This window comes from Catharus ustulatus, chromosome 6, assembly GCF_009819885.2.
Source record: "Catharus ustulatus isolate bCatUst1 chromosome 6, bCatUst1.pri.v2, whole genome shotgun sequence".
Classification (NCBI taxonomy): Eukaryota; Metazoa; Chordata; class Aves; order Passeriformes; family Turdidae; genus Catharus; species Catharus ustulatus.
Window position 1 is genome coordinate 39700479 of NC_046226.1, and position 25329 is coordinate 39725807.

The window sequence follows — 25329 nt, forward strand, 5'->3', positions numbered from 1 at the left end:
AATTGTCTAGTACAGCTATGAAGGCAGATCAGAATACAAACTGAGGGAAAGTAATGCCCTGGCAAATTACACACATTTGTGGATATAACCACTGCTCCTACTGTAAACTTCACAGAAGATATAGGTTGCTTACAGTATTTGTCACATAGTAAGGGTTGTAACGAAATACTGGCCTGGAAGACCTAGGAGCTGGCCCTTTGCCAGTTTGTGTGGCCCAGCCCACAGCAGGCAAGGGCTGTTCTGACTCCAGGCAAACACCATGACTCTTGCTAACTGCCCCAGGATTTGGGCACCAGACCAAAATCAGAAGACTAAGTACAATTCTTCAGAAACTACCATAAAGAATTTATTTTTCCTGGCACAAAGAAACAGCCACTGGTTACTCAAGTCAGCACACACTCAAGAAAGCTGAGATGCATTAAATGGGCTTCCCAGGGAGACAAATGGAGACAAGAGACAGTTTATCCATAATAGTACTACAGTCAAAAATCTCATGCTATTTCCAGTCTCTAATGCCTTTATGAACATGCAACCTATGTACTACACACACATCCTGTCAACCAGAGAAATTCAGCGTAACAGAATTTGATAAGGGAGAGCAAAGCAAGATCACTCCCAAGCACAAATGACTAAAAGCAAAGCCTCCAGTGTCTATGCAGTCTGGATTTCAGCATCTCTGCACTGTCTCCAGTGGGAAGCACACAGTCTTCACTCTCCTGGATGCGTTGGCTCAGGACTTGGCTGCCACAGCAGCAGTAATAGAAGAGACATCACTTTGACAACTCTGTCAGACCCCCGTGCAGAGTTAAGAGTTTGCTAACTGCTATTAAGTTAAACTGGTGTTAAGAAATATGGAGAGAGTAGGGGGGCTGGATAGTTACTTTTCTTATCAAATCCCAAAAGACCACTCAGGCATGGGTAAAGTAAAAAAGAAAGAAACCCAAAACGCCTGAACACACAAACAGTTTTTTTGCTTTCTCAGCAAAAGAAAGGACAAGGTGGGCGGCACAAAGTAAGCAAATTCTAAACTGGTGCTGAGAAATAAATACACCAAGAAAGCTGCTGGAGTCCTGATTTTTGGTTCTAGAGAAAGCTCAGAAATATACCAAGAACAAGACTTCTGAGCAGACAGCTTTACACTGTGCACTCAGCTCTGTCAGGCCTCCAGCAATCAACCAACCTCCATTGTACATCTGCTCCATCTCTGTACCTGCCTCTGTCAGACGTGCATGGATCACTTGGAGAGCAGAATTAAAAACATTTCCATTGCTGCAACATATGCCCAAGGGTTTGTCCTCTATATCCCTCAAAACAAAGGGCTGCTCTGAACAGAAAATATGCACTGAAGAAAGCAGATTCAATGAATTAATGAAATTACACTTTGCAAACAGGAGTAGAAGGACAATTCAATTTTATGTGGCTTCATCTTTAAAAGTCTCCTCACTGCAAGCCTGGATTTGGTACACAAAGGCAGCTCTTCTGCTGTCTTGCCTTCAGCTTTCAGGAAGGGAAGAGAAAAACAGATGCTCTACAAATGTGAAGCAGTGGGACTTCCTGCAGGGAAACAGTAACTAACATCACCAGCAAGGTAGTAGCTGCCTTATAGGACTGAGTCAGGCAAGGAAAACACTCTGTAAAGACAGGCAACCGGAGTTCTAATGATGGCACGTAATTCCAGAACATTGATCTTATCACAGATGACCATGACAAAGTTACATCATCCGTTTTGCAGTGAGAACAACCTCCATAGGTGTAACAAGCAATATATAAAATGGAGAACATACCTTAGGAAAACAATCATGCTCTCCCTCTACATCATAGAAGCTAGCAAAATCACTAACCGCTCCACAAACAGTGAGTTCATCTGGCTCATACAATTGCTGCACCTACTGCTAAGAGTACCATAAAAAGCAGCTGGCAAGCAGACTTGATTTTTTTTCTGTAAAATTTCTCTTCTTCACATGCCTTTTCCTGTAACCCTTAGGTTACTCACGGTCTTCATTTAAACCTTGCATCCTCTTCACCTCCAAAGGCAGCCACATCATATGCAGAGAAATTAACAATCGAAAAAAAGCAGTACTGCCCCATCTACAGGACAGCCCCACACAAATTTCAGAGCCAGCACAAGCTACTGAGTAATGCTAATGCTTCAGGTAACAGATACCTTTATCAAAAAGATTAGGATACAGGCAACAGAGCTCTTAGTGTGAAAGGTGCATCTTCAGAAAAATTTGGTCCATTTCTCAAAAGATTCAAACCAGTGTAACTAACACTAATCAGAAATCCATGATCTACACCTTTTATTAAGTAATTATCTCTATTTATACTAATTATGTAATTGAGGAGTGCAATTATTAAATTATATCTATATACATACAACAAAGCGGAATATCATTTGTATCACAAGTACTGCCAGATGCCTCCCACATGCATGCATGCACTGTCCTACAGTAAAGATGATTAAAAGCATGGAAACATTTCAGACAATAAATTAAGGGAGGAAAACATCCCCAAGCATAGAAATATGCTATCCTGACCTGTGTTGTCCTCTTTGGTTTATGGAAAACATTTTAGACCATGGTTGGAAGACTTAGAAAAGTTAAAATCCTCACTACAGAGCTTTTGTTCACCAATGCAGCTAAGAACTCATTCTCAGCTGGCTTTGGGCAGTCAGGATTTCAGTATGGATAAGAGCAGAAGGTGCTGTTGCTTGTCAAGTTGTAGTATATGTAACCTGGAGGCAAATAACACACTTCAGCTTCTCAAATTCGGGCAGCAACAGATCAACTCTTACAAGCAGCTGTTCTCAACAAGCACCTGACAGTCCTGATTCCTGGGTCTTCCACTGTTTGATGGGATCACAAATGACTGCAGTGAGTACCCAAGGGTCTTGAGCTTGTCATCCTCATGAACAGAACGACCTTTTTCTGCAGCGATGATGTAGATTTCAAAATGCTGAAATCCAAAGTGAGGGCCAATTGAAATGCAGTGAACATAGGTTTGATTGGCAGCTTTCCTGCGTCTGTCTATCACTGCGTAATAAACACTGGATGATGGCAGAAATGAAGATAAATGCTTTCAGCAGCCCCCCTTTTTCCCTCCACCACCCTGAACTCCATCCACCCCCACTCAGCGCATGACAAAAGAGTTTAAAGGGGGGAGAAGAAAGTCTTAACAAAGACTCAAATAAAAAAATCCTCAAATCTTTTCTTATAGGCCACCTACATGTGACAGATATTTATCCATCAGTCTCAACCTCCTCAGAGGATCCAAGGTATCTTGGCATATGGAGAAATGAACCTTTGCTAGTCAACTATTGCTCATTTATGAATCAAGCCATGCATGCCAATGTCTGACTGAAAGGGAAAAAAGGGGGTGCAAAACCAGCTCCCTTGGCACTCCAGCACTCCCTCAGTGAAAAGCAGGCTAACTTCAGACTACTACTATCAAACTCTAAGAAGAACAACCAATACTCTAGAGCTACACAGGCTTTGGGATACTTGTTTTGGGAACATAAAACACCTACACAGCATGGGAATTTCTCTTCCATGTATTTAACAGAAATCAGAATTAAATTTTTTTTCCAGGCTCGATCCTTTACCCTTAATTTGTCAGTGTCTGGCAGGTCCCCTTGCAATAAGAGAAAAATTTATTGTGATGCTTACAGATAAGCTTGAGGAAGCTGGAGAATCCCCTTAGCTAATTTGTGACTCAGTTTGAGGGCCCCAGTATAAAATTCCCCCTAGATTAATACATGCATCTCTTTGAAAAGCAATTACCTCTCTATGAAACCATTTGTAATGGTAGCTGATACTGAGGTTAATCTATACTTGTAGAAAGGATCTATCAGAACTGATGGGTTTTACATTTATTTGTTCTAGGTTTACTACAATCCACGCTCCAGGAAGTCCGAAAGACAAAACAAATCTATTTGACAAACCAAGGATAAGTCTCTGCTGCAAGAATATACCAGATTCACTCAACTAGTTCTGAAACAATTTGAATTCAGGCAAAATGATTACTGAAGTCTAGTGAAGATGCAACACATTTCCAACTCTCAAGTATTTTATGGGATAGCCTAGCTTGGGGGACTGCCTTTGATGATGGTAAATATATTAAATTCTGAATGTGAATTTGACAAGTCCCAGCAAATCTCTGTTCCAGGCTACCTCTAAGACACTGCCTTTGAAGTGGACGAGCTAACTATTTAAAAATGGGCTAATGTGAGCAACCTGGTATTTTCAACCATGTTTTTTGCTTGCTCTTCAATATATAAGCAAGCTGTAAATAGGAAATGTGCAAAACTATTTTCATTAATGGATGTACAATATGCTGCTAAGAGTAGTTCAGCATATGCTATGCACTGAAAGGATCTTAGATTCAACATTAACGGAAAAAGCCTCTAAGAGGTCTATGCTCACTGAAGGCTGAACCTTCAAAAGGCTATTATTTTTTCTTTATTCCAGATGTATAAAATAAGAAGAAATATAATTTCCCATTCATGTTCATTCCTACTGCAAAATTTCCTTTTAAAAGGGGCAATACTCAGCATGCTGAGTTCCACAGATCTATCAGCTACGGGAATTGGAGCAGGGCTCAGCTGTAGGTAAGTGAAGATGACCATCCTAATAGAAGCCAGTCAAACGCCCAAGGGGTCCACTTACATTGAGAACAATGCAAACATCATATAGGAAAGGGAATTTTTCAGTCACAAGTTATAGACTTCAAAATGAAATAAATTAATTTGCAACAAGCACAAATAATGAAATAACAGATGCCTAGCCAAAAGCCTCCACCTCCAATAGAGTCATGATGGTTCCATGAAGCCTTACCTTCTTATATTTTATTTCTTTGTCTGATCATCTAGCAATTAATAGAGAAATGTGTCTAGTAAGCATTTGTCTTTGATGGTAGAGTCCATTTTTCCCTCAGGGAAACTAGAAGACATTAAGATCCTCTTCAAATGCAACCCCTCTTATGTGTATTGTTTGCATCTTATCAAGCAAGCTGGCAATTCTTCTCCTTAAGAGAATTCACACTCTGCTGCTGTTCACTATAGAGACCCCTCTGCTCAAGTCACCTTGCTACACTTGAGAGTTGGAGAATCAGATATGCAACCGCACCAACAGTTTCCTGAACAAGCAAAAGTTGGGCCAATATTTGCACAGAATAGAGGATGAGGAAAATCCTACACTCTGTGAAAAATAAATTATCTTAATATAGCATTTGCATATACACATTGGAGCAATGTCTCTGCTTAGGAAGGTCTCATCCTACTCAGGGTGACCAATAAAGAACAAGCAGTTTCACTTCCTTGCTGTAGCTACATCAACCATCTCAGCTTCTGGTAGCGACAGATTGTGGCCTAAGTCTCCCAGCTGACAAGAACTTTCTCCAACCATCCAATATCAGATATGCACCGCTGAACAGAAAAAAACCCCAAACAAATAAACTGTGAGGAATACACAGAATTCCTTCCTTCTACCTCCCAAATCTCTACCAATCAGCACTTCAAGTACAGCACTGCCACAATGAAAGACTAACAGGATTTAAACAGTATCTGCACAGTATCTTTTATCTGTAAGACTCACAATCTCCTTTGTCATAAAAGAAAACCAAAACAAAACAAAAATCCCCAAAACAAAACAAAACCCCCCACAACAAAACAGAGAGAGAAGTACCATCTGAATCATGGGCAAGTCAGAGTATCTTATTCACACATCACCTTAATGATGAGTTGATAGCAACTGTTCAACAACTGCTAGAAAGGAGAAGCGATGAATGAGACAAGTGAGCTCTTGATTTTGGCAACTGAACACAAAGTAACAGTTGTATGTTGTTAACGATATATAATTATTGAGCTTATGCACAGTTTGAATTCATTCTTGCAGGGTAGTAAATACAATTCACTAGAGAACCAAAAATCCAACTTGCAAAAGAAGCAGAGCTCTTAGTGATGCTCCTACATCTGTACAACTCAAATGAAGTTCTTAAATGCTTTCTTCTTTATAAGAAAATCCTTATGAACAAGGACTGTTTAGGTTCAGCTGTTTGTGTTCTCATTAGTTATTTATTTATGATGCTTTTAGCTGCAGTGGATGGAAAGTTCACAGAGAAGGTTCCACTACACCATTGTTTTACACTATGTAATGGCATGCATGTATACACATTCAAAGGGCAAAACACCACTTGTTTAGGGACTACCATGAAACTCCCGGAATTCTGATGCTGGATACAGTACTGGAATGGCATATAAAGAGATACAGGTGCTCCATGAAGCTCTCAGGTAAAAATAAATGTCATGGGTCCAGACAAGCCAAAAGAAATCCTTCTGTAAAATGAGATGCAGCATCATTGAAAGAGTTCAGCCAGGAAAAAATCATGGATATAAAAGAAACACCTGTTACACTTGGCTGAAACAATTTGCAAGCTGTTTGAGAAGTGGGTGGTCAAACAAGCTCTCTTTTTTTTTTCATTTAGGCCCCTTGCTGGGAAGGGCAGTCAAAGCCGGAGTCTTCCTATCAGCAAACCGCCAGAGCTGTTAAACTTGTTTAGAGATCCCTTCTCTATTCCCATGCGATAGCGGCATGTGTTAAAAGCATGCCTCACACTACCATATGATTCAGGCAGTAAAACATGTTTCCTTCAGTATAGCCTTTTAGGGAAAATATTCAAGCACTAAAAATATATTCCAATCTGCATTTCATTTAACTAATGTTTTGGTTTGACCTTTTCTGCATTCTTGCAGCCTTTTATAAGATTTGTCTGTATGCATTTAAGAACCCCTAACATAAAACAATGAGTAAATGGTTGGAGAAAGAGATTTTTCTTCACTTTCTTCATAATTTCTATTACAAAATTCTCAGACACTTAAAAAATCAGCTGTAAGAGCCATCAAGCTCTCCTCAGAAATGGGAGTCTGAAATCTACTAACTGGAAAATAGCAGGGAAATAAAGACAATCTTTATCTTGTCAGTGTGAGGAGAAACAACAATTTGGGTTACAGGCATTTCTGCATCTGGAGGTCCACATCAACCTCCTAAAAAAGCAGTAAGATAATACATTTGAAATCTGCTCCCAAGCAACTGATTCTGCAAAGGAAAAAAGGTTTTGCAAATTAATGGAGGGTATGGTGGGGGGAGTAGCAAATGAGTTCAACACACACTGATAAATGGAAAAGCAGAAGAGAGCTAAACTCTGCACTCTCTTAAGAAATGTGTATTCACTTCTTCCACCTCTGAACCTCCACATGCAGGCATGTTCACAGCCCAGCTTCCTTGTAAATTTCCAGAAATATTAGGTGACTCTCCAAATCAAAATGCTGTATCTCTCCTGCCACAATTCAACTAAATCCTTGGTAATGTGAACCAGGAAGATCTCAATAGCTAATGTGTGCTCTGTCTGTCTGGGGTTCCTCCCTCTGCTTACTCTGCAACTCATGATGCCTCTGCTTTCCTCCCATCACTAAGACCCTTGCACCATTACCAAGCCTGTCATTAAATGCTTTTGGAAGTCCGCTTTTTAACCTCCACATCTGTGTTTATTCTCTGTACAAAACCAGAATTGAATCTGTGCCTGGCAGGCATTTCCTTTTGTAAAACTCCTTCTTTCCTTTTCTGACTTTTCAGAGCATGAAATGTGCCTGCTAATCCTAATTGCCACAGATGGAGAGTCTTCAGAGACTAGACAAAGGGGGTATCCTTCCACCAAGCAGCTGTAAGAAGGCACCAGACTCTAAGTTCTCCAGTTTCCAGAGCTTCTATCTCACTTGGTCGTATGTCTGAGGTACACAGCGACAAACTTCCACAAGTAGCTATACCAGGACTTGCCTTCCCAGACTGAGTCTCTCCTGCCCAAATGGCCCTCCCAGCACAAGAGTACAACTGAGCTTATTGTATGACCTGACTCAGGGTGGGCAGTCCTCAAATACTGCTGCTGTATGACAAAAAAGCTAAATGTCTGGATTTAAGAGTCATTGTGCCTGTCTATATCCCAACATCAGCTCTCTTACCAAAGAAAAACTTTTTAAGGTCCCACTGGCATACCCACATTGGCCTTCCCATTAGCAGTGTCTCAGCCAGGAACAGAAGCACTGAGAAACTGAATCAGTATGGTATTAAGATATTTTTGCTGCCAACAGCCATTGAGGAAGTTACCCTTCCAGCTTAGCAGCGTCTGGATTCAGAGGAATATTTCCAGTGCAGCAACAAAAAACTGCTTCAAAAGATTGCTGCCACCTAACCTGAATATCCTTACCACCCAAGGCTAATGCTTGCGTCCTCCACAGTCATCACAGACATCACACTATGAGGTCTACTGCACTTCACTCATCTAACATAGATGCTAACTAGCACTGCCAAAACTGTTGACTATAGTTTTAGATAATTCAAACATCTTGCAATTTCTTGTTATTGAGACTGTGTGGCAAGACGGTTGCCAACTCTAGACCATATTCCACGCAGGTCATACTTTATCATCAATTCCACAGCTCGTTAGGGTGGCCACAGTTTTAGTCCACACTAAGTAATTCCCCTTCCTAAGAGGCTCAAATAATGTAACAGCACTCCCATCTAACCAATATAGCTACACCAACAGACAGATGTAGAATAGACACAAAAATAACGAGTCAAACTGCTTTACACAGAAAAGCTTTTTCCATTGTGAGTGCATTTTAACTACATGAAATCCTATTAATCCAAACAAATCAGCAAGCCAAATTCCTGCTACCGCCTCTGCAGCTCTTACTGCAAGAATGTGTGCTTAGCACAACTTGAAATGTGCATGTCTTATGCCAAAACACCCATCTGCAGTGGAGAAAAACCCTCAGCAATATCTTTGTAGAGCACCTGCAAGCCTTATCAACCACCACATTGCAAAAATACAAACTTTCACTGATCCAAGAAGCGGTATGCGCCCTGGAAGGCTTTGAATTCTGCAGATTTAACTTTGTTTCAGTACAACAACAAGCTTCCCCACTGGAGCTACTTTTCATTGTGGAAATAGCAGTAGACAGTACTAATAAAAGTGACAAGCACAAAGACATATTCAAAGCCATGTACTTGCCAGTGAATTGAAGACTTGCAAAAGTTATTACTATCCTTAAACGTATTTCAGGACTGCTGTATTACAGCACCAGCACTGTGCATCCAAACTTATAATGAAAACGCTGTGTCAGCTTAGTGACACAGACTGAGCTACCATCACAACACAGAGCACTAGCTAAACATACTCAGTGGTGGATTTTCACAGGAATAATATCCTGTGAGCAGGACACATCACAAGCTATCGCCAATCTAAGGAGCAAGAAGAAAAGAAGGCAGGACAGGAACTGGAAAGCAAGTAGATAAACTTGCTGTTTGCTGGGTAAAGTGGTGAACAGACACACAGCCAAAAGAAAGCAGACAACAAGTAAGCTGAGAAAACACAATGTCTTACAGTAGTTTAACTCATGTGAAGGCAGTTTAAATTTAAAGCATGATGTGATGGAAAGGAGGAAGCCCAGGCTGGAAGAATGTAATGGGGAGACCACATTATCCCAATGTAATAGAAAGAACTAAAAGATACCTACAGCAATAAAGCACTATCACAATTTTCTGAGCACTTTCTCATGGAAGAAGTTTCGAGGGTGGTTTGCTATGATCTAGATGACAGCAATGGAAACAAGACTTATGCCTTATTGCCACTAGCTTTAATGCACAAAGCAGGTTGCTGCACCCCAGCAAATGCACAGAGATCTCTGTTTGGAGCTAGTGCAGAGATTCAGGCTCAAGGGGTGATCCAGATCCTAGAGTACGCAGAGCAGGACTGACATAGCATGTTTAGTCCATACCTTGACACACCATGTGTAACGACATGAAAGTAACCACAGAACATCTGGAACAGTGACACAGCGTCAGGGCTCCCAGAAGTCAGGACACCACCAAGGAGTTTGGCCAAACTCCTAACCTTGCAGTGACTTCTATAAATCGGTGCCACAGCTCAGCTCATTGCAGACAGGTCCAACCCACTGCAATAACAAAACTGACTCCAAGATGAAAGGAGACTACCACTGTATCCCATTATTTTTAAGAAGTGTTAAAAGTTGAACTCAAAGCCACATCCAGAAAACCTAAGGCAGCAGAAGTAGTTCTTAGATACTCAGCATGCAGGTCTTGCACCGCACAATGAACAGATACTTAAATGGGTTTTATTTCTTTTTTTAGGGCAGACTTGACCTTAATCCATCTTGAATTACCTCATAATGCTTCCAGAGGGTCCTAGGCAGACCTGCCTAAGAAGTTGCTGTACAAAATAACCACCACAGCTATTCCATACAGCATTTACAAGCAAAAGTGGAGAGAAATTTCATATGATGAAAATAGGGCAATCACAATTCACTGGTTTACAGTAAATTCTTCAAGTATACACAAGATTTGGAGCAAGCCATGCTTTACTGGAGGGTAGGGTCACAAACTAAAGAGGAACTGTGGTGAAATGTTCCAGAATCTCACACTCACAGCAGTAGCCAGAGGTCCAGCTCCTACCACATCAAAGAACCAGCAATGGTACATTCTAGAAGATAACTAACATTCCAAGCCAGTCTCTCAGTCCCAGGACTCAGTGTAAAATTACAGTTCCAAATGACAATTTTATTACACCTAGCAAGTAATACGACAGTAGAAGTTAGGCAGTAGCTCACTAAAACCACAGGAGTGATCAGGGAGACTGACATTCACCTACAGCTAGTTTCTTTGCAAGCAGAGAAGTTATGACAGGGCTTTGCCTTCAGCTTCACTGTTTCTTATGTCAACAGACATGCAGGTATCCATGAATGAGGGTTCTTCCCCAGGCTGGGCCACGAAAATATAGAAACACACTCCCCCCTCCTTGCATAACTTACACACAGAGAATCCAATAAAGACCTTAGCAACATGCTTCCTCACTTTACCTTTCAAAATCTTTGCAAATCTGCTCACTCCATTTGGTGTATGAGATCTTTCTCTAAACTTTTTTATTGAGTCCCTCTCCATCAAAACTTAGTGTCTTCCAGGGTTTATCGTCAACCCTTCTCTTTTATTTCACATTGCTATGATTTCCAGTCCATAAGCACTGTTAGTTTTGCCTCCCCTCAGCCTTGTTTATCCTGTGCCTTCTTTTCTTCCCACCCTGGCAGAGTACTTTTGGATTTCCTTTACAATTTTTAGGGTCCTCATAATGGGCTTGTGGGTTGTATACATACATGTTGGGTATTTGCCTCCTTCCCTCCCCAGCAGATGTTGAGCATGATCCACCTCTGATACCAGTACCCATTCCACCATCTATTGCAAGATGGCACTAAGCAAAACTGCCACCAGACCAATTCCCTTCACTACATTTTTCTATTCTGGCATCTCAGAGAAGCCCTGAGATCTGACTTGGCTGGTCTGTGGTGAACCAAAAGACAGATCCTCAAACAGCTTCTGTGTGCAGCACACCAGGAGACATCACATGGATGGGAGCATGCATGCCCACACCATGAATGCTAATATGAACAATTGTTTGAAAGAAGACAAAGTGTTTCTCCAGCTTAACTGAAACCCACGCCTGCAATCCCAGCTACCTTTGACTCATTCCTCAAACCCTCCCCTCCTCCAGCTTCCATTTGTCTCTACACAGAATCTCAGCTGCTTATAAGAAAATTACCAAGTGACATTACTTCCTCTACCTTTTTAACCTTCTCTTCCCCTCCTGCAATTCTTCCCATACCAGACACAAGCACGTTCCCAGCCCTTCTAAGCACTCCACTGGCCTCTATGATTTTTCACTCTTGTATCAATTGCTATCCCTTGCCATTTGTCAGTAAACATGTGTATGCTCTTCTCCTCCCTCTCACAATACAAATATGCATTAATTTCTTGCATCTCTAAATTTCTCAGTGACTCTGGATCACAGTTTGTATGACTAGGATGAGAAGAGGAAATAAAATGTCCCATATGTCCTTCTCATCCCTAGCTCTCAAACTGTATATGAACTCCTGGCAGTCACCGTTCTTTTTCCTCTGCAGCATATCTTCCATCTCAACTACTACTGAATCTGCTCTACTTCTAGTGACCCCTTGCTAGTAAAAACTCAGGACTGGCAATCTAACTGTCCTCATCAACTCTTTCTTAGCAAAGGCTCTAACATTTTGGATTCTTCAACTGCTCCTCCCCTTGCCTTCTGTGAATGGTTTCTACCTACCACTACCACTCTAACCAACCCCAAAGATTCTGAAAAAGACAACCAAGCAATTACAACCATCACTACAACTTCTTCCATACAGCCCCGAAGTTGTCTAATGGGCCATAAACCACACCTTCCTACTCCTTCCCACCGGCAAACCTTGGTGGGTTGAAGCATATTGATACAGTTGAAACTGTACCTTGTTTCAGGCAGTGCTTGAAGCAAGGCAAAGAGACATGAATCTGGTTCCCAGAGCAACAAAAGGGGAACTCAGAAGCCAGGCTATGAGGGAACTCAGAGTCCAGAGCTGTTGTATTTGCAGAGGTTGGTTCACAGCTCTTGCTGATTTTGAACTCCAAGAAATATAACTCCTGCCTGCCAGGGCTTCTGGTTAACAGCTCACACCGAGCTCAACAGGAGAGTGTGTCAACCTACTACTCGAGAAAGCAAAATACAGCTTCCTTTAGCAGCGTTAACTTGCAGCTCTTCCTTAGTTCAAAACCAGCTCTGAGCTCCTGCATACACTGGAGACCATTCCCACTTCAGCCACATTCCAGAGGTGGTGGGTACACTAATTTTAAGAAAACACAGGGCATGAAGGGACACATATGAGCTACACCTCCGCTTATGGACCCTGTTTATATTTTCCAATGTACAAAATCTCCTGCTGTCTCCAGATTTACTTTTGAGTTCTGAGGTAATGAGTTAAAAAAAGCTAATATGAACTTACCTAATGCTCCCATCTTGGCTAGAGCCTGTGTTTGCTACTGCACAAATACAGTTTGGCTTCTCTGCTCAGTTTTCTTCAAGAACTTCCCTATCTCATGCAAGACACTTAACACCTTCCACATTTTTAACAACCTAAAAGCACTGACAAATCCAGCCTTTACGTTTTGGGGAAAGTCTGAAGCCTAAATTTATTTCCTAGGCTCTGCTCTTGCCACAGGCATTTTCTAAAACTCCTCCAGGATCCACACAGGGGGCAACTTTTAGGGGCTCATGTTAAGGTAAAACATCTAGGTAAGATAAACCCACAAGTCAAAAGTAACTCTGAGGAAGCAAGCAAGTCGTCACTAACCCTGCCAAGATCTTCGCATACATCTTCCCCCACAATCAAGGAAAGCCAGGCAGACCAGAAGCACAAAACCAACAGTACCAGCTGAGTAATGACACTGCGTGGAGGAAAAACCACTACTGCAAAATCCAGTAGCTAACACAACCTTTGATTTGTACGCGTTAAGTGATAACAGATTGAGACATTAATGCTCAATTACAAATAAAACATCCAGTGGTACAATCCTATCTACCTGCAAAAGGGACCAGGAGATCAGCACCTGGCATTCTTACCAGATCCATTATTCAACAAACAGCTATGCTGCCATAGCAAGAACTTGCTCCATGGCTCCTTTATGGAAAGGTGGCTATAAAAATGTTTATGAAGATATTCTATACTGGGTGTAGCAAATCTGGTTGAGGATTTGCTTTGTGCTGTTGGGTCCCCATCCCCTCCCCGACCCATAAAACACATCAGTGAAGATCATAACAAATCTCTTCAAAGATGACAGCCAAATGTGGCAGGCCACTGAGGATTGCTACCCCTCTGCACCGCAGTCTGCATGGATTCTTGCCTCCCCTCTGCACTCTGCAGCGTGGGTAATTTTTTTATTACTTTTTCCCATTTTAAAAGGAGGCAGCAAGTTCTGGGAAAATACTTTTATGGGTAAGTGAGTTTTACCACCCACAAAGAGACAGGTCCCCAAGGGGCCCTCACCGCCCACAAAAGATGAGCACTTCTGTAAAGCCCTACCCCTTCTGATATAATGATATCTAGAAATTCATCTCTTTAACAATGCACACAAAAGGAATCAGCCTGCACCCTTCACTTTTAAGAACACGATCATCTCTTTCCAATGCCTTTCTGAATCTCAAAGGCAGCTTTAGATTCACAGTCACCAATACAAAGAAAGGCTTACTGGGACAGTTTGCATCAGAGAACACATTACACAAGCTTTCTCAGATGCAATGTTTGCTTCCATTGTGCAGCAGTGGAACAGACTATAGCTTGGCGATACGATGCAAATGGCTGGAAAAACCTCCCCAGCAATGGGACCACTGAAGACACCCTATGAAAACTCCTGTACATGTACCAGGAACTTTGAGACCAGTACTCTGACCATAATTTTTTCTTTGAGACCTGGCAGTAATTTTGCTAGTTTAAACACCCCATGTACTGGGAAAAAACCACCTGTTTCAGCAGTTATCTCAAGGTAAGTGGTGAATTTAATGCAGTAGGACTTCAAGAAATAAAAAAACTCCCAACACCACTGCTCCAGTATCTGCCTTTTTTTCCCCCGAGTTAAATTGTTCTAATATAAAGCTCTCCATCTTTATAGGCCTTTTGTCTATTGTATTAAAGGGTGCTCTATCAGAAATCTTTCCTCCACAAATAACAACTACCCGCTACTTCTTTGATTAGCTAAGTACATTAAGCTTATGTCATTCTATAGCAGAAGCTTTCCTCAGCTGATTCTTCCTTCAGCTATATTGAGTCCTTCTGAAATGTAGACACAAAGAGTTGCACATGGATTTGAACACCATCTGGAATGATGCCAATAAGACCACATAAAAACACAACAGTAGTAGTTTCATACTCCCCAATACTGCCTGCCTACATAAGGTTGTAGAGCTGTAGCATCATGACAGGAATTCATATTCCATTGGTTCACACTGTGCTCCCCAAAGCAATTTGCAGAGTCACTACACTGCCCAAAACAAAGCTTCACAAACTGCAAATGGGATACACATTACTGGTCCCAAAGTACGTCATCTCACTGGGCTGTAATAATACTCAGTCACAATGGTATCATTGCTTGGATCACCACTGGGAACACAGCAACTGCAACAAACTCTATTCTCACCTACACTGAACCCCAACACTATTTCACTGCTCCTGTGTACTCAGACAATTCAAAGAATCACTGAAGACTGAGTGGAAAGGACCTCTGAGATCGTCTAGATCATTCCCCTGCTCAGAGCAGGGTGAATTACTGTGGATGATACAATTCCTCCAAAGCCATCTTCCCCTGGCCCCTGGAACTTGCTACAATAGATAAGGTATCCCAGATACCAAGGTTGAGTCAAATTCCTTAAGAATTTGGTCACTCTCCTAACACTTCGGAAGATAATTGGTTAGAAATTAGTCTGTGTAATTGGTCACTTTACCTTCAGAACTTCTCATGTAGATTGGATGCTGTTCTTTGTATAAAATTTTATTGGTTGTAGTTTGAATCCTCCCTGAACCTATAAATAGAGCTGTCTGCCCTTTGTTCTGAGAATCCCTGCTTGATCACTCTTCGCATGAAATAAAGACACTTGTGGAACTCCTCAAGTAAGGTCTCCGGTCTTTCTCGGCTGATGAAATGTGAGCTTTTCTGAGAGATAGCTACATGTTAGCACTCTCTGGTCCTGGCAAATACCACCAGGGATCAAAAAAAGAAAAGCCACAAATTACAGTAGGTGACTGGGGACTCTCCAGTCAAATTTGGATATTTCTCAGAGGAATGTTGGATTTGTCTTTACAAACAAGCTCTGGGTTTGCTGGTAGATAAGACTAGCATTGAGAGATAAAAGAAACAATAGGATGGATTCCACTGATCGGTGAATGGAAAGACTTATTTGACTTTACAAACAAACTGTAGGTTTGCTGATAAATGAAACTGGATATTGAAAGATGAAAGAAGCAATGGGGAAAACTGTGAATTCTATAAGAATTAAAAATTGTAAGGTAGGGTTATACATTAGAGGGGAATCTCAGGTATCAGGCATTCCGGGAAGTCTGTACCTCTCAAGTACCTCAGCCAATGGGGAAAGAGAGAGGCAAATGCGGCCAGAAAATTAGGATAAAAAGGGGGTTGCATCCTCCTAAAATTTGAGAGATCCCAGAGGAATGCCCCATGGCCTCTCCCTTTATTCGAATAAAGCTAAAAGGACTCCTCTGTCTCCTTTTTGGACATAAACCTCTGGTATTTGTGGATTAATTTTTCTGACATTTCCAAAGATAGAGACCCCATAATCTCTACAAGCAAACTGTTTAAGAATTTGACCACTCTCACAGAAAGAAAAAGTTTTCTTGAGTTCAAATGGAATTTCAGTTTGGGTCCACTGCCTTTTGTCCTTTCACTGGGCATCCCTGAAAAGAGTCTGGCTCTCTTTGTTCCCCCAGTTACTTACACATGTTGACAAGATCCAGCCCCAGCCCTCTCTTCCCTAGGCTGAAGAGCTTCAGTCTGAGTCTCTCTCAACCTATTCTCTCAAGTCAGTCTGTAAACCCTTACTCATCTCTGTGGCCCTTCACTGCACTTAATCCAGCACGTCCACACCTTTCTTTCACTGGGGTCCAGACCTGGACAAAGTATGACAAATGTGGCCTCACCAGGCCTGAAGAAAAGGATCACCTCCCTCAATGTGCTGGCAGTGCTCTTCCTAATTCAACACAATTCACTGATGGCCTTAATTTCTGAAGGGCACATTTGCTGGCTTGTGTTCAACTTGCTGTCCACATAACCCCCAGGTCATTCATTGCAAAACTGCTTTCCAGACACTAAGTCCACAGCCGCTAATGGTGCATGGGGTCACTCTCCTCCAGGCGTACAACTCTGCATCTCTCTTCACTGAACTTCTTGAGATTTGCTGGTCTACTTCTCAGTCTATGAAAGTCCCTCTCAACAGCAGCAGAACTTTCTGGTTCATCACTTACTCCTCCCAGTTTTGCTGTGGGTGCACTCTGATCCATCATCCAAGTGATGAATGAAGATCTCCTTGATAACATCCTTTCTGCCACCAGAGCAGGATGTAGCCTGCCTAATTTTAGGCATCTAAATAACGCACAGCAGAAAAGTACTCTTCCAAAACTCCCTATCTAATCAGTGTTAAATATACTGGCAGTTCCACAGAAGATTCAGAGCACCTCATTTCAGCTCACTTCAGAAGATGACTCCTCCTTTTTCCCTGCTAACTATACAGGAAACTTGGCCTCCCAAAAATGACCCCAAAATTACACTGTAAATACCTCCCATAGTGCACATAGCTGTGGATTCTTATTTCCAGTTGACTCACAGTCCTCTCAATTAACACATTCCCAGACTTAGCAGATTGTGATAAACTATGGTTTGAGTTACAAAAGCATTAAGGAAAGACAAGGAAAAAAAGGACTGAGCAATAGTAGGCTTTAAATCACTAATAGCATGATTTTGATTCTTTAGCTTGCCTTTACTGTGCAGTGTTTAAGAGACTCATGGAAAATCGCCAGTTCTCAGGTGTGAAGGTTCTTTGCATACAAAGACATTGCTACACAAAATTTATTTCAGAAATTAAACTCATTTTGGATTCACTCAAGCCTTTAGAGTACTCTTGTCTCTGATACCAAATAGGAGATACCATCTTACAAAGCGTGTGATGTAATTTCATTCCATCTGCCCTACAATCTCTAGTGCTTTGCACTCTTAATATCCCAACCAAAGAATTCAAACTGTACCTGTTCACAGATGTAAATAGAGGTGTCTTTGTGACCACAGAGCATGTCTGTTGCTAAGTGGAAGATGAAAGTGAACAGAGACAAAGAGTAAGCAAGGGCATAATAAGCAGACAGCCAGATTAAAATTATTCCATACAGAAAGCACCCCGATACTTTCTGCCTGTTTACGCTTTTTGTGAACAACACTGAACAGCAGGAGTGGGCATCAAAATAAAGATGAGTAACTGCTCTGACTCTCCATACAGAATTTGGTGTTTTAGATGTGAGGGAAAGGCTAACTGGAAAAAACACACACAACCTCTTCCATCACATAAATGCATAAGTTAATGGTTTTCTCTTAACACTACCTATCACCCACTTCCAGGAGACATCTAGGTAGACAATCCCATTTAGTTCAGAGGAATATTCATCTGCATCAAAATGAATGCCACCAGTTTAGGAACATTTGAGGGGGTCTTTGCACTGGACTAGCATTTCAGAAGAGATTGCCTGTAGGTCATTCAAAGGCTAATTTCAACAACTACCTATCAGCCTTCACTGTGCCAAGGTACAACAATACAGGATGACATAGACTACAGCACAGAAAAGAGGCAGTTGGACTGCCAATTAAAGCACAGAGCCGGAAAAAACAAACTCACTAGTGTCTTGCAATACAGGGAAAAATAACTGAAGTACTATAAAGATGGACCTGCTAGGAAGAATGTAGCATCTGTGGATCAGCTATCTGATTCCAGTGTCACCATAAAGTTGAGCATTTTGAGTTGTTTTCTAGACTTGCTTTTTTAAGCATTAACAAACTGTCTTCTATCTTCTGGAAGAGGGATTTCATTTGAAGAATGTATGCTAAGAAGTTCACGTTCTGACCATAATCATGATGTGGTATAATCCTGTAGCCACAGCTACAGAACTCATGAACTGGAAGTCAAGAAGGGATCTAACACTACTAGAAAGTTAACTCATAGTATATGACTTTATTCTGCACACAGTACACCAAACTACCACAAGATTTTATTTATGAGATACCCTACTCTAATTGAGCAGCGACATTAAAAACTTTCATGGTTGAAGGCTGATCTAAGAAAACACCAGCTGGTGAGAGATAAAAGGCAAATAAGAGCTGAGGTGCCAATCTTCATGAAAGCTCAAGGGCTGCAAGTGTGTTCTTAGAATATATGAAGCAAATTTATAAGTGAACATTTAGATAAGAGAATGTCACACAAAGTCTTTGCCACATTTCCAAAATCCTATTGTCTTCAGAAGCTTAAGTACCATGTTGAGGAAATCAGCACCTCTGAGGATACCCCTCACCAGTCCCATGAAGGGCCACTCTCCATCATTCCCTCCCATAAGAAGTTCATTTATTTGCAATTCAGCCATACAGCCCTTTTTCCCCCCTCACTTTTCTGCATGAAAGGCTGCACTTTCATAGAAATTATAAACTGTTCTCAAGTCTGTGATGAAGGTGACAGGTATCTGTAGCTCTCAAGTCGCAGAAGAATCTGAGGCATATTTTAAGCCTCTTATATCATTTAGTGTCCACTGACGTAGATCACAGAAAGACCATAAAAATAAAGTTACTCAAACGTTCACATCTTTCCATATTTAGCAGTACCAAATAGACTTATAACAGAAACATGCAGCATAGAAAGCCTCACAGCTATGTTCATTGATTCTATTATTCTACAGAACTGTCAACTGTGAAAAGCAGGATTAGATCAGGACACTAATTCAAATTCACACAGTTGTCTCAGATGAAAAGGCAGAAGCAAGCCAATATCAATAAGCCAAGATGGACAGTTGAAGGTACAGATTCAGAGTAACAGTCAAATCTCAGAGAATTTAGACAGAAAATACGTAACTACTAATACTGAGAAAAACATGGGTACACCAGAGACAACTGGCAATGTGCCTTCCCATCAACTTTTGCTGACCTTCTGAAGCTCTCAAGTTATCTTTGTCTTACCCTGCACAGCTGTGCATCACTACAAGCACATTTGAGGGATGGGAGCATCTCAAAATAGAACTAACAGCATAATATACATGACAAAACAGGATTAAGTCAAGATGACTTGAGCGAAAGGAGGCAATCACACCTGAAATGTCAGAGGAACTGGAGATCTGCCTTCAACATGGTGTGATGGTTTTGAAAAGCAAAACCAGTGAGAGACTCCAAGTCAGAAATACAATTTAATAGGAAAAAACAGAAAAATAAAATACAATGAATAGTACAAAAGAAAAACCACTGAAAGAGTCAGAATACAACCTGACACCCTGCTAGTTAGCGTGGCGGCAGCAGTCCAGATGAAGTGGTCTTCTTGAAGCAGCGATCCTGTAAAATCCTGGCAGTGATCCTGGTAGCTCTTGTCCTCTGGAAACCAGTGGGTAAGGGCCACTTTAGTGCTCCAAATCTCAGTTTTAATTTAGGCAGGAAATGTTTGGCTCCTCCTACTGGGTGGAGCATCTCACAATGGGACAACATAATTTTATCAGTCATGCAGTGAGACTCAATGGCCCATTAACAGAAGATATCTTCCTGAAGGAAGGATGGATCATGGGAAAGATAAAGAATATTGCCCCATCTGATTTTTAACAGATGGCCCATTAGCAGAGGATATCTCCCACAGACATAAGAATCACTGCCCCAACTGGTTTCAGCAGATGGTGATAGAATATATACTTTTGGGCATATCTTTACATTGTAACCTAGGACGCATGGTTTTGAAGGCAAAGAAGCTTTTTATCATGATCACTTCTATCATTAGTGCAGAAGCAAAAGGTTGTTGTAGGGCTAACTGTACTTGCAATGGCAACCAATACTCTATGCAGCTGCATGTACCACAGGCTCACCGATATCCATTTAGCTGGCTTTAGGTCAGAGCCATTCACTTGTAAACATTAGCCCTAAATAGTTAGAGTGATTAACAGATTGGGAATGTGCACCAGAAGGCACCTTAACTATTGCATGTCACTGGTGAGAGGCCATCACCATAATTCTTATTAAGAGAACTACCACGTGTTCACTCACATCTTTCCCATCCCAGAAGGATGACATTTATCCATCTTAGCTAATTTTCACCATGATGAAAACTTCATACATTCTAACAACTGCGTGTTAGCAGTTGTTGGTTGAAGTAAAGAAATTCACCAGAAGACTCATGACTTTGAAGTCTCCCAGGAAGTAAAGCTTTGAAGAACAGCATAGTTTATGGGTTTTTTGGAAAAGAACAGCCAAACTTCACACTTTGAAATTCTAGATTCCCATTAAAGGGATCAACTGATTCTTGGCTTCATCAGTAGCCTCAGCCCCACCCCAGTGTAACTAGGCTACAGACAGCTCACTTTGGCAACTCCAGCAGAGATATCCAAAGCTGAACCATTACTCCTCTTGCGGCAGGCTATACCCTGAAGAGGTGTGGGATATAGAAAAACCTGCAATTTGACTACATGTAAGTGTTCGGTCTCTGGTCTGAATTTATTACCCTGAGATAGCAATAGAATCACTCAGAAACTGTAAATACAGAATTTGCATCACTCAACCCTTAAGCCCTGCTGAATCTGGATCTCCCCAACAAGCTGGAAGACTCAGAGCAACTGTGCTGGATTGTGTTGAAGCAGATAAAAGTCTGGTGGCAAAGCCAGAACAGATAAGCATGACCTATGACCACACAAGGAAAAATATTTTGTTTGAGATACACATAACTGAATAGAAGCCTATTAAAACAAAGTGAAGCAACACAGAAGTATTTCACAAAGCTAGGTAACTCTACCATAAACTTTAATCTGCAGGTCTCCTAATGAGTAACAGAAATGCCAACAAAATGGCATGGGTGTCAATTTTTAAAGCCTCCTGCAAAGTTCCTTGGGAAATACTGATTCTCTCCTTCCCCTAAGCTTCCACTGAACTGAAACTAAAGTCTTCTTTGTTTCACTATACCATTAGCATGTCTCTGTCCATCCCAAAGCAGTCAATTACTATAAAGTCTGAGACAAAAGTTCACAGGGAGGAACAAGAGGTCACAAGCACTTCAGTAGTAATGATGTAGACCTTTTCTGTTAAATGTATCTACTGATTTTAAAAATATATTAAAATGGACATCCTGGTATGTGGTACCAGATGCCAAAAAATATTTGTAACTTGGTCATCACAACTTAACAGTGTCCTGCTTCACAATGCACCTTAGGACAAAGAGAAATTTATTTTTAAAAAAATCAAAAAGATCAAACAAAAAACAACAGAAAAATGAACCAAAGAAACAAACAAACAACAAATGCAAACAAAACAGTGGGCAGAAATACTCAGCTTACAGAAGCATCTTAAAAAAGCACTAGGAGGTAGTAAACACAACACTGAGATGTGTGTTCCTTGGATGTATTAACGCTGCCGAGCTTTGCAGTAGTACTAACACCCACTAGAAAAGGTGTAACCTCACCCCCCAGAATGCCTCTTTGGTATTTCCTGGGAAGTGTAGAAGGAAAAAAAAATTAAAAAGAAGGAAAAAGAGAACCAAACCAAAAATCAAACCCCCACTCTGTTGGCCCATAAATGGTGGAGAACGCAAGAGACTCTAAGACTGAAATGGCACCAAGATGCAGTATTCCACCTATATTGCCACATGCAATTAATCAGACATACAAAGTGAGAGACCAAAATATATTTACTGCCTTTATCATCACTTTAGCAAACCACCAGTTCAACTAGCTTCTCTGTACGGATGTTTCCTTGGAGACCACAGCTCCATCATTTAGGGCAGTTCACCAACGAGTAGAGAGGGCAGAGGGCGGCTTGCAGCCCACACTACCAAGAGACTTAAAAGAGCTCTGTTTTCTTGATGAGTCTTGAAATAAAGGGGAATATGGAAGACTGAAAAACATGCTAGTGTTATACCAGTATTTTAAAAGGTTGAAATAGGATGAGACTGTCAGTCTTGTCAACCTGACATTGATTCCAGACAAAATAATGAAAAAGCTGATATAAGACTCAGTTAATAAAGGATTAAAGGAGGACAGTATAATTACTGCCAATCAAGGTAGACTTTACAGAAAAATATAACTTGTCAAGCTACCAACACTTTTTGGTGTGATTACAAGTTTCAATGCTAAAGGTAACAATGTTGATGTAATATATTTTCACATGGTGTTATACTTGGTGCCAGAAAGCACAGTGGATGCAGCATTCTGTATCAGCTGAAAGATCTGAACTGCACGATAAGGAGGCAGGCAGGTGCAACTGGGGCGAGTTGCTGTTCCAGTGCTCCATGCAAATTAGGCTGCTGGCATGGAGATCTCTCTGTCTGTCATGTTGACTGGTATCGCTTCATTCTCCCCCTGGGCCCCCACCTACTCTTACCCATCTGTTGCCACCTTTCCCATGATTTGCCTGAAAGTGCCTTGGCACAGAGATGGCCACCAGTTCCCTGACTAGTACAAAGGGCTCTGATTTGACCTAAGCTCTGCCTGGCATGTTAGTCATTCTGCCCAACCCACTGCATTGCTGTGCTAGTCCATCTGCATAGATAACCTGTAATTTTTAGGGCTTCATTAAACTTGACTCCAAGGATTTAGTCTCCAGGCAGTCTTCCCTAGCGTGTAGTGATTGTCTGTGTTACACTTGTGTAGAATGACACTTAAACAACAGAAAGCTGTTCACATAAAGGAGAGGGCTGAAAGTAAATGGACACAACCTGACAGCAATAGTTCTGACATTAAGAAATTTAGTCAGCATACCACAGTAATTCACACACTAAGATCTCCATCTGCTCCTTTGATTTCCTCTCAGCATACAGCAATAAGTGGAGCAATGGACAGGAGCAGAAGTATAATTGGATGTACTTTCCCAAACAGCAGCTCTCACTTACACTTGATCACAGAAGTCTACTGTCAGCTTTTAAAAAAACTGTCAGGTTAGCAACACAGGGTTTTTTGGTATCTCTTCTCAAATGCTGTAGAGGTTACATAATAAATACATTTGGCATTTTTGTGTTTAAATATAATTAAAAAATGACAGTCTGGATACATGGTAGAATGAAGCAATTCAAAGCATTCAAGCTTAGATTAGCCTGTTTAAATGGGAAAATAGATGCTTGATTTTTTTCTCAGTCAAGGCTGTCAACCTCACCCATAGCTATGAGACCAGGGTTAAGGGACTTTTGAGTTTGAATAGAGGTTTTTCATCATGATACTGAAGAGCGAGCTACCACAAGCCTTAGTACAGGCTAAATATAAAGGAAAGTATACTATCAGCACTGTAACTTTCAATGGTTCTGAAATACAATACTGAAAATGACAATGCTGCTGACCAACATATCAAAATTCTCTGGCTATTCCACAATTTCACCCTCATCTTCTAGTTCTTGCCTGTCATGCCTCCACCTAATATTTGCAATTTCAACACTCCTTTTTTCTGCAACATATGAACAAGTTTTTGAGCATGGTGTAAAAAAAACATTTTGAAAGCTGAAAACATTGGTAAAACAAACCAAATATTAAAACAACATAACACAAGCAGTTGCTGCTTTGGAAGAATTAATTTTATATTTAAGTCAATAAAAGCCTTTTGCTGTGGAGCCCCAGCCAGTTCAGTGTCAGGTTCCATAACACTGCCAGAGCCAACAAACCTTGCCTTACAAAGGCTCACAGCATCACACAGAAAAGACTGATCTTGTTTTTTGAAACTTCCATGATTACAGATCCTGTCTTCCTTGGTTTTCCTTGGCATATATGCAAGAAAGAGCAAGCCTGTGTGTTTTGGGGCTCAAATTCCCCAAAAAGTATAGACGAAAAAGCCAGGCTATTTCCCAGCCACAATGGAACAGGCAAACTGCAAGGAGGCCTGGAGGAAGGATGAAGGCAGGTGTCTCCAGCAAAGCTGGGCGACACAAGATCTCTGCAGTGTTGCCTGGCAGCAAGTAATTTTCTGCCAGTGTGCTGCTTCCACGTGCCAACAGCCAAAGCCCACACAGGCAGCAAGCACAGGCAAGTACATGCGTCAGCTAATGCTACAGGTTAGCTCCACTGTTTCCTAAGAAATACAAGCAGAGGTGCTCTGCATGAGACTCTGGCTGAGTTGTTACAATTATTGCAACAGCACTAGGAACCACTTAACCCAAAATGTCCAGGGACACAGAAGTCTGGAAGATGATGGAAATCTATTATCAAAGACAAGACCACTGCCATACTAAACCAGCGTTGCAAAACCAGCAACAGTTCTACCCCAAAATGACTGGGAAAACTCCAATAAAAACAGGTTAGATAAATCCTGTCAACAGTGGCTTAGGCATGGATGATTGTGCCTTAGGAAAAGGTAAAGGGGTCATGCAGCCTCTTGAGAAACCTTTCAGCACTCCTTTCAGGGATGGTCCTCTGATTACCTAAAGGAAGGAAGAAAACCACATCCCAACCTACCTGTTCATACATCACCTTTTGTTCTTCCCCAAGCTCCAAAATTACTCCCCTGCACCGGGGTTAATTACAGAGCAACTCAGACCCAGTCAGAAAAGACTCACCCTCAAGATATGTGTCATCTTTAACCATCTCATTCATGAACTGCCAGACTGCCATACTCCTCCTCCTCTTTCCCCCACCTCCCTTCCCACCTCCGCTTGCCCTCTAAGACTTCC

General features: G+C 41.3%; 1 protein-coding gene across 3 annotated transcripts in view; it reads right to left on the bottom strand.

Annotated features, from left to right (window-relative positions):
- Positions 1-25329, bottom strand: part of AMBRA1 (autophagy and beclin 1 regulator 1) — a 129087-nt gene that overhangs the window by 52150 nt on the left and 51608 nt on the right. The gene's annotated exons all lie outside the window — the stretch shown is intronic.